The 12,703-nt window shown below is 41.9% G+C and overlaps 1 pseudogene; it reads left to right on the forward strand.

The window, feature by feature from the left end:
- Positions 1-270: 270 nt before the first annotated feature.
- On the forward strand, positions 271-4,686 carry LOC136523789 (putative F-box/FBD/LRR-repeat protein At4g03220; annotated as a pseudogene).
- Positions 4,687-12,703: the final 8,017 nt, after the last annotated feature.

Here is a 12,703-nt window from a genome sequence, read left to right on the forward strand (position 1 = left end):
TCGCCGACCCCAATCCCTGCCAACCCGCCCCGCGAAGCACGCAGCGAGCAGCCTACAGCCTGTTCGTTTGACTGTGGCTTGTCGTAAACGATCGTAAATTTTCAGCCGGAACAGTATTTTTCTCTCACACAAACCAATCAACAGCATTTCTTCACGAACCAGCAACGATATGATCCAGCCAACCGAACAGACTGCTAGTTGCCGGCCATGTAAGGCCCAATAAGTCGCGGAGGTATATAAGGCGCCATCAAACCCTAATTCCTCGATCCCCATCACTCCCGTCCTCCAGCCGCCGCTCTCTCGCTCTCGCTCTCGCACGCTCGCCTCCAGCCGCAGCCGCCGCAATCTCTATGGAGCTGTGTGGCGGCGCCAAGCGCGAGAGGCTCTCCTGCGCCGATGCCGCCGCCGCCGCCGCTGCAGGCGAGGACCGGCTCAGCGCGCTCCCCAAGGACGTCCTCATCCTCATCCTCCTCAAGCTCCCCACGCGCGCCGCCGCCCGGACCAGCATCCTCTCCCGCTCCTGGCGCCACATCTGGGCCCTCCTCCCGGCGCTCAGCTTCACTCTGGCCCCTGAGCCCCACTGGTTGCGCGACGTCTTCGACGCCCACCAGGTGCCCGTCCGCGATCTCCGCGTCGAGACCCACGGCGCCACCCCTGAGTCTCTGGCGGTCTGGCTCCCCGCCGCCGCGCGCCGCGTCTCCGGTGACCTAACCCTTTTCAACCATGGTCTGCTGGAAGACGGAGAGGTGGAGGAGGAGGAGGAGGTGCAGGCCTTTGAGTTCCCCTGCTTTGAGAAGGCCACCTCCATCGACCTCTCGGGTTTTCAGGGCCTCGCCGTGCCTCCCACCGGTGTCTTCACTCGCCTCACCGGGCTCCACCTGCGTCGCGTCGGGTTCCACGGCCCAGGCGAGCTAGGCGACGCCGTGTCCTCGCTGCGGTGCCCATGCTTGCAGCGGCTCACCGTTAACGACTCCCGTGGGCTGCGCGATCTCACCATACATTCCAAGTCTCTGTTGCTGATGGAGCTCAAGAACCTGCACACCCTGTCTCGGCTCACTGTTGTGGTGCCGAAGCTCAGGAACTTAACTGTGAAATTTTGTTTTCACAAGAGTCAACCAGTCGCCAACATCTCGGCCCCTCAGCTGATCGGTCTTGATTGGATGGATAAATATGATCCGAGCTCTGTCCACCTTGGCAAGATGGAGCATCTCCGATATCTGTGCACGGACTACTATCTTGTTTATGGAAACGAGACCATCCTACACAATCACTCTTGTTTAAGTCTCCTGCAGCGCTTTGATGGCATCAAACTTCTTTCCCTAACTCTGGTGTGTCCACGGGTGAGTTCTCGATCACTTCTATTATCTGGAAGACTGGAACTATGCCATCATAGTACCATACCATGCTAGTGTATCCAGCCAAGGTTCCTATGTGACATGCTGACTAAGAATGGTCCTAGGCTACCACAGAGTTAAAGTTTGCTCAATGCCCCTTTTTTGTAAATAAGAACTTTAACTCCTAAGGCTTGAGTAGACTGAGTAGACATATAAAAGCAAGTAAATAAAGTACTTCATGGCATATTACTTGTGAGTCTTTGTTTAGGACAAAATAAGTTGACTTGTGAACCAAATGCCTTACTTGAAAGAATGTTTCATTTCCACTATTTTGACTTTTTGTCAAATTGTCTAGATGATGGTGATAACAGGAAACCACCATTGGTAGAAGTCATTGCATTTGCTTAGGACCTCAGGTCCCTCCAACATTGCTGAGCACACTCATTAATTACTATTCTCCATTATATATTGAAGAAGCTTGAGAGACAGAGTATTTTCTAGAGAACAAGTAGTCCAGTCTTTTAAGCAGCTCACAATGGTCATGCATTGTGTAAGATACCCAGAATGAACTTGTTAGCTTATAGCAACTGTTTCATGCGTGCCCACAACAATGGTCAGCTAGCAACAATCACTGAAACAGCTTTAGTTTTCATTCCCCTTCTAACTGTCACATGACTCCTTTTGTTTTACTTCCTACGAAAATACAGGATATAGAGAACTATCAATACTTGATGGAAGACATGGCAGTGCTCCCTGACATCACAGTTTTGCGCCTGACGGTAATGTCAAATGGACATGCCTTTGAGGCCAGCGCATTCCATGTTCTCAGATTGTGTACTGGTATAAGAAAATTGGTGCTGCAGTTAGTTGCTACTGGAACAAAGGTAAACCTATTCTTTGTTTACCTAATACTCTCTACATACACACACAAAAAAGGGGTAGGGTTTTGGTCCCTAAAAGACAATTTTGACAATTAATTTCTGCCAAAGTATATATCGAAAGCCAAATTAAATTAAAGCATTATGAAACTATTTTTCAAGGTAGATCGATACCTTCTGTTTGTATGAAAAAAACATGTGTTTGTTTATAGTTACACATGGTCCCTAGGTAAAACACAGCTCGTTTTCTTACTGGAGTAAGTATTTATATTTAAGCTGCCTGGGAAGTAATGGGAAGAAACGTGCATTTGTATTTTTTTTGGCAGATGTATGGTTTATTTGATATCCTAATGATAGCACTTTACTCTGTAGATTTAAGTGTTGGTATACTATTTGGGCTGTAAATCGCTGCTCTCTTTCTAGTTATTGTTAGCCTGTTTGAAATATATGGTTATGGACCTGTGGTGAGTCGTTTGATGACACTAAAGCAGATCAACCTTGGCAATGTATATAAGAAAACAATATGGCAGTGAACAGAAAGTTGAAGTAGTAATTGGCCTAAGTAATAAAAAAGGTTCTGTAGGTCCATTCAGAACCTATGCACTTAGATTGATTCAAAATCTCCTTAATTTTGGGCAACTAATAGCATGTTGCTGTTACATGGAATTTTATGTGATTGTGATTTTATAAACAGAAATTATGCTCTTATGTGCTACCTGTTCTCTTAGTAGAAAATTGTATTGCTGCAACTAGTTACTAGTCTGAATTAATTTTTTAGTTGTTGATATGAACACATTGGCACACCTCAAAAGTGTTCAGGAATCTGCCAATTTATTCTCTCATTTTTGTCATTCAATCATCAATTAATTTTATTAAGTTGATACTTCCTTGTGTCAGGCCCAAACTGTATTCTCATCCGATTGCATATGCGTTCAGCTTCAGCCAGCAAAGTGGGAAACCGAGGAACTCTTGTTGGATCACCTTGAAGAAGTAGAAATCACTGGATGGGGAGGAACCGAACATGAAGTTGATTTTGTGAAACGACTTATCAATTGGGGGACAAAGCTTAAAGAGATGAAAGTAAATTTCTATCATTCAATCTCTGAAGTCAGGGCCAAGGAGCTGTACCAAATATTTCAGAGTTTCTCTAGGCCAGGAGTATGCATGAAATTTTACCTAAATCGGGAGAATAGTAAGGTGTTATATGCACCTAAGGACTAGCACACCAGGTTGTCACTTTAGGCACTTATTTTATGGTTTATGTTTTCTTCTTGTTATGAACCGTGTTGTATGAGAGCATCAAAATGCTAGTAGATCTTAAAGAGAAATGTTGAGACCCAGTATATTTTGTATGGCTCTGATCGGATGTGCTGGCTGTTGCTGCTGCCTTCCAGCAGCCACAGCCCAAACAGCAGCACGCCAGCACCCACAGCCCAAACAGGAACAGCCACTGACCATTGAGGCAAATTTGATCATCTATAAGTTGATGCCATTCTCAAACTTTTTAAATTGCTGCAGAATTGGAAGCTGCTTGTACAGGTGAGGGACCAAGTGCTGGTGGCTCAAGTGCTTGAAAAACGTAAGGTGCTCATGTGAGGTTCTGGAGCAATGGTAAACTGGGTAGTATAGCAATGGTAAGTAGCATGAGGTCCGTGGTGGGACAACACTGTTTGCATCAGTGAGATTGCTGCTGGCCTTCAACTTTTGTGTTTTTTAAGCAGCACTTTCACTTAATTTTTTTAGCCTTATTTGTCTCCAGGTTCTGTTGGGCTTCTATGTAAGCTGTTAACCCTTGCATTGTCCTACATTATATGTTATGTGCTCTAGCATTCCTCCTTGTGATGAAATCCAGAAAAGTGCATACCATTTGCCTCACCTAAAAATATTTAGGCCCAAGAAAATGTGAATTTTGGAATCAAAACATTACAATTTCAAATGCTGCACTGCATGTCATTCCTAGCTACATAAGTTTATTGTGGTTCAACATCATGTGGCTTCTAATTGATTAGATGATAACCAGAAACTTGCTAATTGATTGTTGTCATATTTTGCCTTTGTGGTCAAGTTGGTAGAAATCCAAAATCTGGAACCTTAACCAGGTGACGACGAATGCAGCTATGCTTTTTGACTGCTTCCTGGTTGGGGAAGCCGATGACTGTGTGCCACAGGGTATTCTATTGGTGAAAAGCTTTGCTTATCACAGATCCAGATACAGCTTCACTCATATTTCTCTTTGTTTGCTTCACTTTCCTGAACGATTCATCAGTTATCAGTGTAGTTTTGCTCTAGAGTTCCTCCCTGAATGTGGAACGGTTGCAGCAGGTGCTGATGGTGAATGCGGGTCGATATTGCTCGTCGACTGCAGGTCACAAAGGATGACCAATGCCAGGCATCCGTTTGACAAGCTGAAGCCATGTCCTTAAAAAGAAAATGTTACGAAACGGTCTCTCAACAGACACCCTTGGGTGGTCTTATCAACAACGCTATGAACAGACACATGTTCACGAAGTGATTTCATTCATCAATTACAAGATTAGTGGAAAGGATTAGGCAGTTAGTTTTAATCCAAAGGGCATGTCCTTTGGAAACAGTCGTGTCTCTTTGTGACACTCTTTCACTTGTATAAATACATTTCAGAGATCAATGAAAGAGATAGTTCTCTCAAATCTTGTTCATTTTACATTCACTTCTAACACGTTATCACGCACTTTGCTCTCCCTGAGAGCGCCGAGAACAAGAGGCACAACTGCCTTACCGGCGACGTGCGACGTTTGCACTGAGTTCGGCCACAGAAGAATGAGTACAGCAGTACACAGACGATAGATGGCAAGATGCTGTTCTTTGTAGCGAAGTAGTATAGAAGAACTTAAGGTTCTCCATCTCAGGCAAGAAAATCTTCTGAGGACGAATGCTCACGGTAAGAACATATGTGAAATTTTCCATTAAAAGTTCTTACCAATTTGACCGCTCTGGAGCAATTGTTGCGGGAGCTCACCATGCCCACGCATGAACGTCGTTGGCAACCGCGGCGGCGGCGGGACTTGCGTGCCCAGCCTGCGGCAGCGGCTGCGACTGGCCCGAGGCCATGACTCGTCGACTTGTCGTGGTAGCGACGTTGAACAACTCCAGCACCTGGCACGCCCCAACAGCGGTCACTGGCACCATGCTTTTCATTCCCATCGGCGTCGAGGTGGCCGGCAGCGGTGCTCGCGCACCCGCACGTTTGCACTTGCTGCGGCAACGTCCGCGGCGGCAGGCAGCCCGACGGCAGTTCGCTCGCAATGGCCTGGCGGATCCAGCGTAGTGCAGCGGAGGCGGCCCCGCCCCTGCGCCTCGCGCGCTCGCGACATCACGCCGTGGCCGGTGCCCCGCGCGATCGGCCTGCCTCCCGCACGGCCTCGCGCCCGCGACTACGTCCTCGGCACGGCGGCCCCTCCCGCGCCCGCGGAGGCGATTCCGCGACTGCGGCCTTGCCCCTGGCGACTGGGAGCCACGCTCGACGGCCAGGCTCTCGAGCGGCCCCCACGCCCGCGGTCAGACCGGCGGCTGAGGGCCCAACCAGGGGCGGTGGTGGCCGGGTAAGGATGGCAACGGGGACCCGATACCCGATACCCGACGGGTATTTGATCCATTAGGGGACGGGATGGGATCATATCTTTACCCGTGTGCATCTAAATGGGCAAGAATCCATACCCGACGGGTATAGCGGGTACGGGAACGTTCCCTGTTTACCCGTCCCCGTTACCCGTTAGGGAACCCGACTATTTGAGCTGTCATGCGAGTATTAGGCCCAAAGAAGCTCAACATAGATATTTTGGTCCAAATCTGAACAGTCATATATATAATTTGTGTGTTCTAGGAACCCTCGTTCAATTTTTCCTCACCATCTCCGCCAGCAGCACAAGCACGCCTGTCTCACAAGCGCTCGTGCCCCTCGCTTCCTCAGTTCGGTCTCTCTGCCACCTTTGCTCATCCTCCTCGCAACCTCGCTCCTTCTCCTCGGCATCTCCGAGACTCCGACACTTATACCCGGGTGAAGAAGAAACGTCTCCGATTGCAAAGCTGCGACCCCAAGTGTCCTTGTTTATCGGGTATGCAGTACCCGTCGGGTATCTGTTACCCGACCGATACCCGATGGGTACGGAGATGGGCAAGAATCTATACCCGAGACAGTTAATGGGGATGGGGACGGGATGAATTCTCCGTAGCGGGGAAGAGAACGTTCCGGCGATACCCGACGGGTATATACCCGTTGCCATCTTTATGGCCGGGTGACTGGCAATGGCGTACACGCGGCCATCAGGCCGAGGGACGCCGGTTCCCAAGCGACGCCATCGAGGAACCGTCCGTAGGACGGGAAAGGATTTGGATGTGCGTTTTTGCATAAAAATCCTTCATTCTTCTATGAATTACATAATAATCCTAATAGATTATTGATGTATTCCAGATTTATGTTTAAGCCCTCAGGTTTTAATATACTGTGGTGTACTATATTTACCCCACGTAAATGCTCATTTTAAACCATACACCTTAGGTTTAAAATGCAATATGATGCACAATATTTACCTCGGTAAATAAGTATTTTTGAGACCCATGTGTCATCAAGAATTGCATCATGAAATGTACTGCTGCAGATGAATTTACCACTATAAATTCGCTTTCCAGATCCTATATTTTTCTGGAATTTTTAGTACTGTTCAAAGCGTTTGTCCAAATTAGCAAACCCAATAAACATGTGCTATTAACATTGCATGTTCAAAGTATTTGTCTAAATTGACAAACCTAATAAACATGTAGTATAATCATGTTATTGTTCAAAGTGTTTGTCCAAAATGGCAAACCCAATAAACATATAGTATTACTATCATGACCTTATTATTGTAATTACTTTGTTATTTGCAATTTTCATTTCATGTAAAGCCCTTTTAAGCTTTATTATTTAAAGCTCATAGTGCTTACATTTTTAATGCAAAATCCATTAAGTGTATTACCTCATTATTTGTATAACACAAATGTTCCACATTGTATGTTGGCCATACACAAGGTAGCGTCATAGTTGCTACTGTGGGATCTACACTAAATTCTTAGTGACTATCCTCAATGTGCGTACCCAACATCACAAATTGAAACATACAGTTTACATGTTTTCACAAGATGACTACCATTAATCACCATTCCTATTGGCCATACACAAGGTAGCACCATAGTTGCTACTACGAGATCTACACTAAGTCCACAACTTAGTGACTATCCTCAACGTGCGTACCCAATTCATTTGCGGATTAACTAAGATCTACATCAATCTTTTGATGATTACCTTAAAATGTGTTTATACAAATTGCATACACCACTTGGCATCTACTGTTCAACAGACTATGTCCATATTATTAGAGGTCTACATCTTTATGATGACTACCTCTAATGTGTTAGCATAAATGAGGTTTACACTATTAGTGAGATAGATCTTGTCTCCTATTTATTTTGCATTAATTAATACAGCATCACCATAGCAATTTTAAATTTACCCTTAGCGTAAATTTAGAAAATCTATGGTTTAAACCTTGTTAGAATAATAGCCAGCAAAGAGTTTGATCTCATGCTCTTGATGGTCATCATTATCTAACATGGTCAAAGGACGTAATGTTAAACTTGATGTTCTATGGATTCATGGCAATATTTGATGCTCCTTATAAGAGAGCATCACCACTTATGATCAATTTAAATACGGAGTTTTATTTAAATAAAGCACCATATACATCCAGGTCACACGTATGTGTATCTCAATGGGTGCAAATCGAAGCACTATATGGCTAGCTTTCAATTAGTGATACGAACAACACAAGGCAGTCATTCTGCCCAATGCCAACTATGATTGGCCACAACTTTATCTCTAAGATCTTAAGTCCACTTGAGAATATAATTATGTTGTTCCAAAATATCCCCCAATATTGCGTTTTCGCGAAAACACACAACTTACCAAATGTATTCTAGATTAATTCCTACATTACTTCAGGTCTAAGTGTATGATAAACTCTTATCGAGGAATCATCATTAGCATTATAGTGATGCTCTATCATCTGAAGTACATTGAATTTTTAGAATCATTACAAGTTCGATGTCATGTAGTAATGCCATCCATAGAACTTTAATAGTAAGATTTAACGCAAAAACAAGTAGCAGCCCCGTGCATTCTTTAGGGTCAAGGCATTTCCCAAATATGACAAAACCATATTTTATCCCAATTGTGTATATTACAACCACACAACTTGGAAATGTCATGCCTTGAAACATTTAATTGATCGTTATTACAAATCCATTGGACATAAATATCTGGCTCAACAATAAAGATATGAATCACGCTTCTATCTTCAACCTGACACCACCAGGAAGACCAGTTGTTCACAACAAGTTTCATGAAAAAAATCATGTAGCAACCAAACACTTAATTAATAAGTGGGTCTTATGAGCATGGAGAGCACGATCATCGAATTTACTTCGCTTGATCCATTTTGGGGACCAAAATTTGTCTCCCATTTACAAACATACCTAGTATCTACGTCCTATTTTGGTGTTGTAATATAAAATGTTGTCATCAATTTCAATTGAATATCACAATAATATACCATCACATTTGATATTCCATTAATTAACTTGTATGTAATCTATATATCTGCAAAGAATGTCATTATATTCTTCATGCTATATATAGACTTATACGGGAGTCAATCCAAATGCAAAGAGGAATTTTGCCTAGTGGATAGTTGCACCACAAACTCTATATATAGGAAAGCAAAATATTCCTAAACTCTTACATAGAGACAAGAAAATATTTTGTTAATTGCTTGACGCGATGTCATGATAGTGGGCTTTGGTCGTCCTACTATCATACTCCCTATTGGTACTTAAATAATAATCATGAATTCATTCTTGTATTATGATTCCAAAATGTACCCAATTAAAATTATAGAGATATTCGTCAATGTGGTTTTCATATGGAAACCCCAAGATGACAACTAAGAGGAGTATTTTTCTCTTAACAACGGATATGGCAATACTTAAACAAAACATCCTCATTTGGATTTGACTACATATACATAATATATATCCAATGTTGCGTATAAAATAATTCTCTCTCTTGATGCCAACAAGACTTGGCACATTTGCCTTGGTTATTCAACTATAGAGATAACGTGAGAATTATTGTCAATTCTATTGGTCATAGCATCAATATGAGCCACTAAATTTCTTGAAGAAATTCAAGAATATACATGTGACTCTATTTACCATTTTATGGACCATAAAGATACTATGTAATGCACATTTATGCATCCATAATATAGTCCCAGGTGTGTCTCTTAGTCATGAGAACCATCACTATACCAAACTCATTGCTCAAAATCTTCAATTTAGAGCAAATTATCCTGGACGTGGGATCAAATCCATTTTATATGGAACTGTTTGGTTTTTGGGTACTATATATCAAGTACCTTATGTCCATACCAATAATGGTTTTATTGAGTCTCTTATTGAGAATCAAATTGCATGACATATTAAAATAGAATTATAATTTACCAGAACTAAGTTGTTTTCATGCGGCCTTATACACCGCATCGTTAATTCAAATTCATCAAGCTGCACTTATACAACTCCCTCCGTTGCAGTATGTACGTGAAACTTTGGCCACAACCAAATATTTCCCATCTGCGCATTAAGTATGTTTTCACATACCCATATCACCACCCCAACATACCAATGGGCATTAGGGATCCCAAGAGGTAACTTTGCAAGGGATTTATAAATTGCCCGTATGTTGATCACATTTGAGGATAATTCTAGACATTAGGGGGAGATTTATACCACATTAAGAATGCCAGGAATCAAAAGAGCAATCCTCAAATCCACGTACCACAAATTCTAAACCTAATCGTTTAGAATGTCTTATATTTGCATCATATTGCAAAGAATCTGCCAGAAACATTTACTGATAATAAGGGTGTCACAAAATCCTCTTGTCCTACTTATAATGCGCTCGAAAGAATAGAGGTACCAATTAAAATCATTCAACTCCCACTTCCAAAGAAGAGGGGGAGAAGTACGGCCGCTCCTAAGGATAATGCTCCAAGTAAGTGTCCGAGGATACCGAGGACAATATCCTCCAAATCAATAAATCCAAGCCAACCTCAAGTTGGTAGACACCCAAAATGGATGAGCATCCAAAACCCAGATCAAAATCCACCCGGATCAACGGTGCACCCAAATTCTGATCATGGGACATTGGAACACCCTGACTCCATATGGGAAATGACATAGAGTCCAAAAGGGTTAACATTTTCACATGCTATATTGATTTCAAGAACCGAATCAATCATTTAAAGACTACAAATTGTCGCGGCATATACTCCTCAAAGATTGTTTTTTTATCTTACTGGATTCAGACCAAAAGTCCTAGGCAGAGTGTCTTCACACTCAAATTTGGTCAAACTAAAAGGTGGCAATTAAGGAGATTGCTCTTGTTCAATGATGAGAAGTATTACCATAGTAATATCTTTCCTCACAGAGTTTCTTTTCAGAAGCAAGGTGGTGAACAATGAGAGCTTGTAGCATATGGTTTCACGCAGAGACCCAGCATAGCATACCCCATGGTATGTATGAAAATGAAGTTTTTCAAATTTAATAATTGGCAGATCAAATGAATTTGATAGATTCAGACGTATAAGTCCCAATGGACTTCATATTCTGAATCCAAATACAAATCGCAACATACATTGTGTATAATTAAGCATGATTGCGTATATTGGTTATTTTGATATCATCATGATACAAAAATAATTATACAATTATTTGAGATACAATTTCCATCATGTGGATTCGAGATGGAGGATTTGGGTAAGACCAAATATTGCCTAGGCTTACAACTTGAGCACCGTCCTTCAGGGATTTTAGTGCATCAATCAGTCTATATCCAGAAAATATTGGAGAAATTCAATATAGACAAATCATATCATAACAAAATCCTGATGGTTGTTCGTTCTTTAGAAATAGAGAAAGATCCATTTAGAACCATGAGGTTTTGGAGAAAAGATATTGGGACCGAGGTTCCATATCTTAGTGTCATTGGAGCACTTATGTATCTTGCAAATTGCACCAGGCCTGATATCGCATTTGCAGTGAACATACTAGTTAGCACATAGTGCAAATCCAAATCACCGTCATTAGATGGGAGCGAAGCATATCCTCAGATATCTTAATGGCATAAAGGATCTTGGTTTATTCTTTAAGAGAAATCATGATCTCAATATGATTGGATACACTGATGCTGGTTACTTATCTGGTCCCCACCCCAAACTGGATTTGTATTCTTATATGGAGGTACAGCTATTTCATGAAGTCTTCTAAACAGACTCTGACGGCGACCTCTACTAATCATTCTGAAATTATTGCTCTATACGAGGCATCACATGAATGTGTATGACTTCACAGAATGATTAACCACATACAACAAGCATGTGGTATTGGTTCGATTGAATCACCTACAATTATCTATGAAGATAATTCCGCTTGTGTTACACAGATGCAAACAGGTTACATAAAAAGCAATATCACTAAGCATATTGTTCCTAAACTGTTTTATCCCCATGAATTACAAGAAAGCGGGGAAATAAACATCTTGCAAATCAAGTCATGTGATAATCTCGCTGACCTATTTACTAAGTCCTTACCAACTTTCGTGTTTTCAAAAATTGGTACATGGAATTGGTATGCGGCAACTTCGAGATTTGCCAGAATCAGGGGGAGACATCTCCTAAATGTTGACCTATACCAACATCATATTATACTCTTTTCTTTCACAAGTTTTACTTACAAGGTTTCTTGTTAAAGTTTTTAATGAGGTAATATTAACATAAGCATGTGTCATATTTCCTATTTTCTCCACCGGGGTTTTTGTGGAAAATATCAAAGACACATATTGTCCTCACAACTCATCCATGGTTTTTCCCTGAAAAGGTTTTTCATGTGAGTTATCCAAGAGGCAATACCAATAATATGTCGTCATATTTTCTCCTAATTTTCCCACTGAATTTTTACAGGAGTTTTAGCGACATATCACTTTATATTGCTCCTCATATTTTTCCTAAAAAGGTTTTTGGGGGAGTTATCTTTATGTCGTATCTCCAATATTTTTCCCCACTGGGATTTTTAATGGGATACCAATGACATAGTGGTTTATTTAAATCACAAATAAATATGTTATTTTCTCCTTATTTTCCAATAAGGTTTAAAGGAGTTTTTATGGCATATCATATATTCCTCAGATTTTTCTCATTGGGTTTTCTGAGGAATTTCAGCTTACAGCTGCATTGATCTCAAGGAAGATTCGATCAATGGGGAGTGTTACGAAACGGTGTCTCTCAATAGACACCCATTCGGTGATCTCATCAACGACGCCATGAACAGACACCTATTCATGAAGTGATCTCATCCATCAATTAC

This window comes from Miscanthus floridulus, chromosome 18 (assembly GCF_019320115.1).
Source record: "Miscanthus floridulus cultivar M001 chromosome 18, ASM1932011v1, whole genome shotgun sequence".
Classification (NCBI taxonomy): Eukaryota; Viridiplantae; Streptophyta; class Magnoliopsida; order Poales; family Poaceae; genus Miscanthus; species Miscanthus floridulus.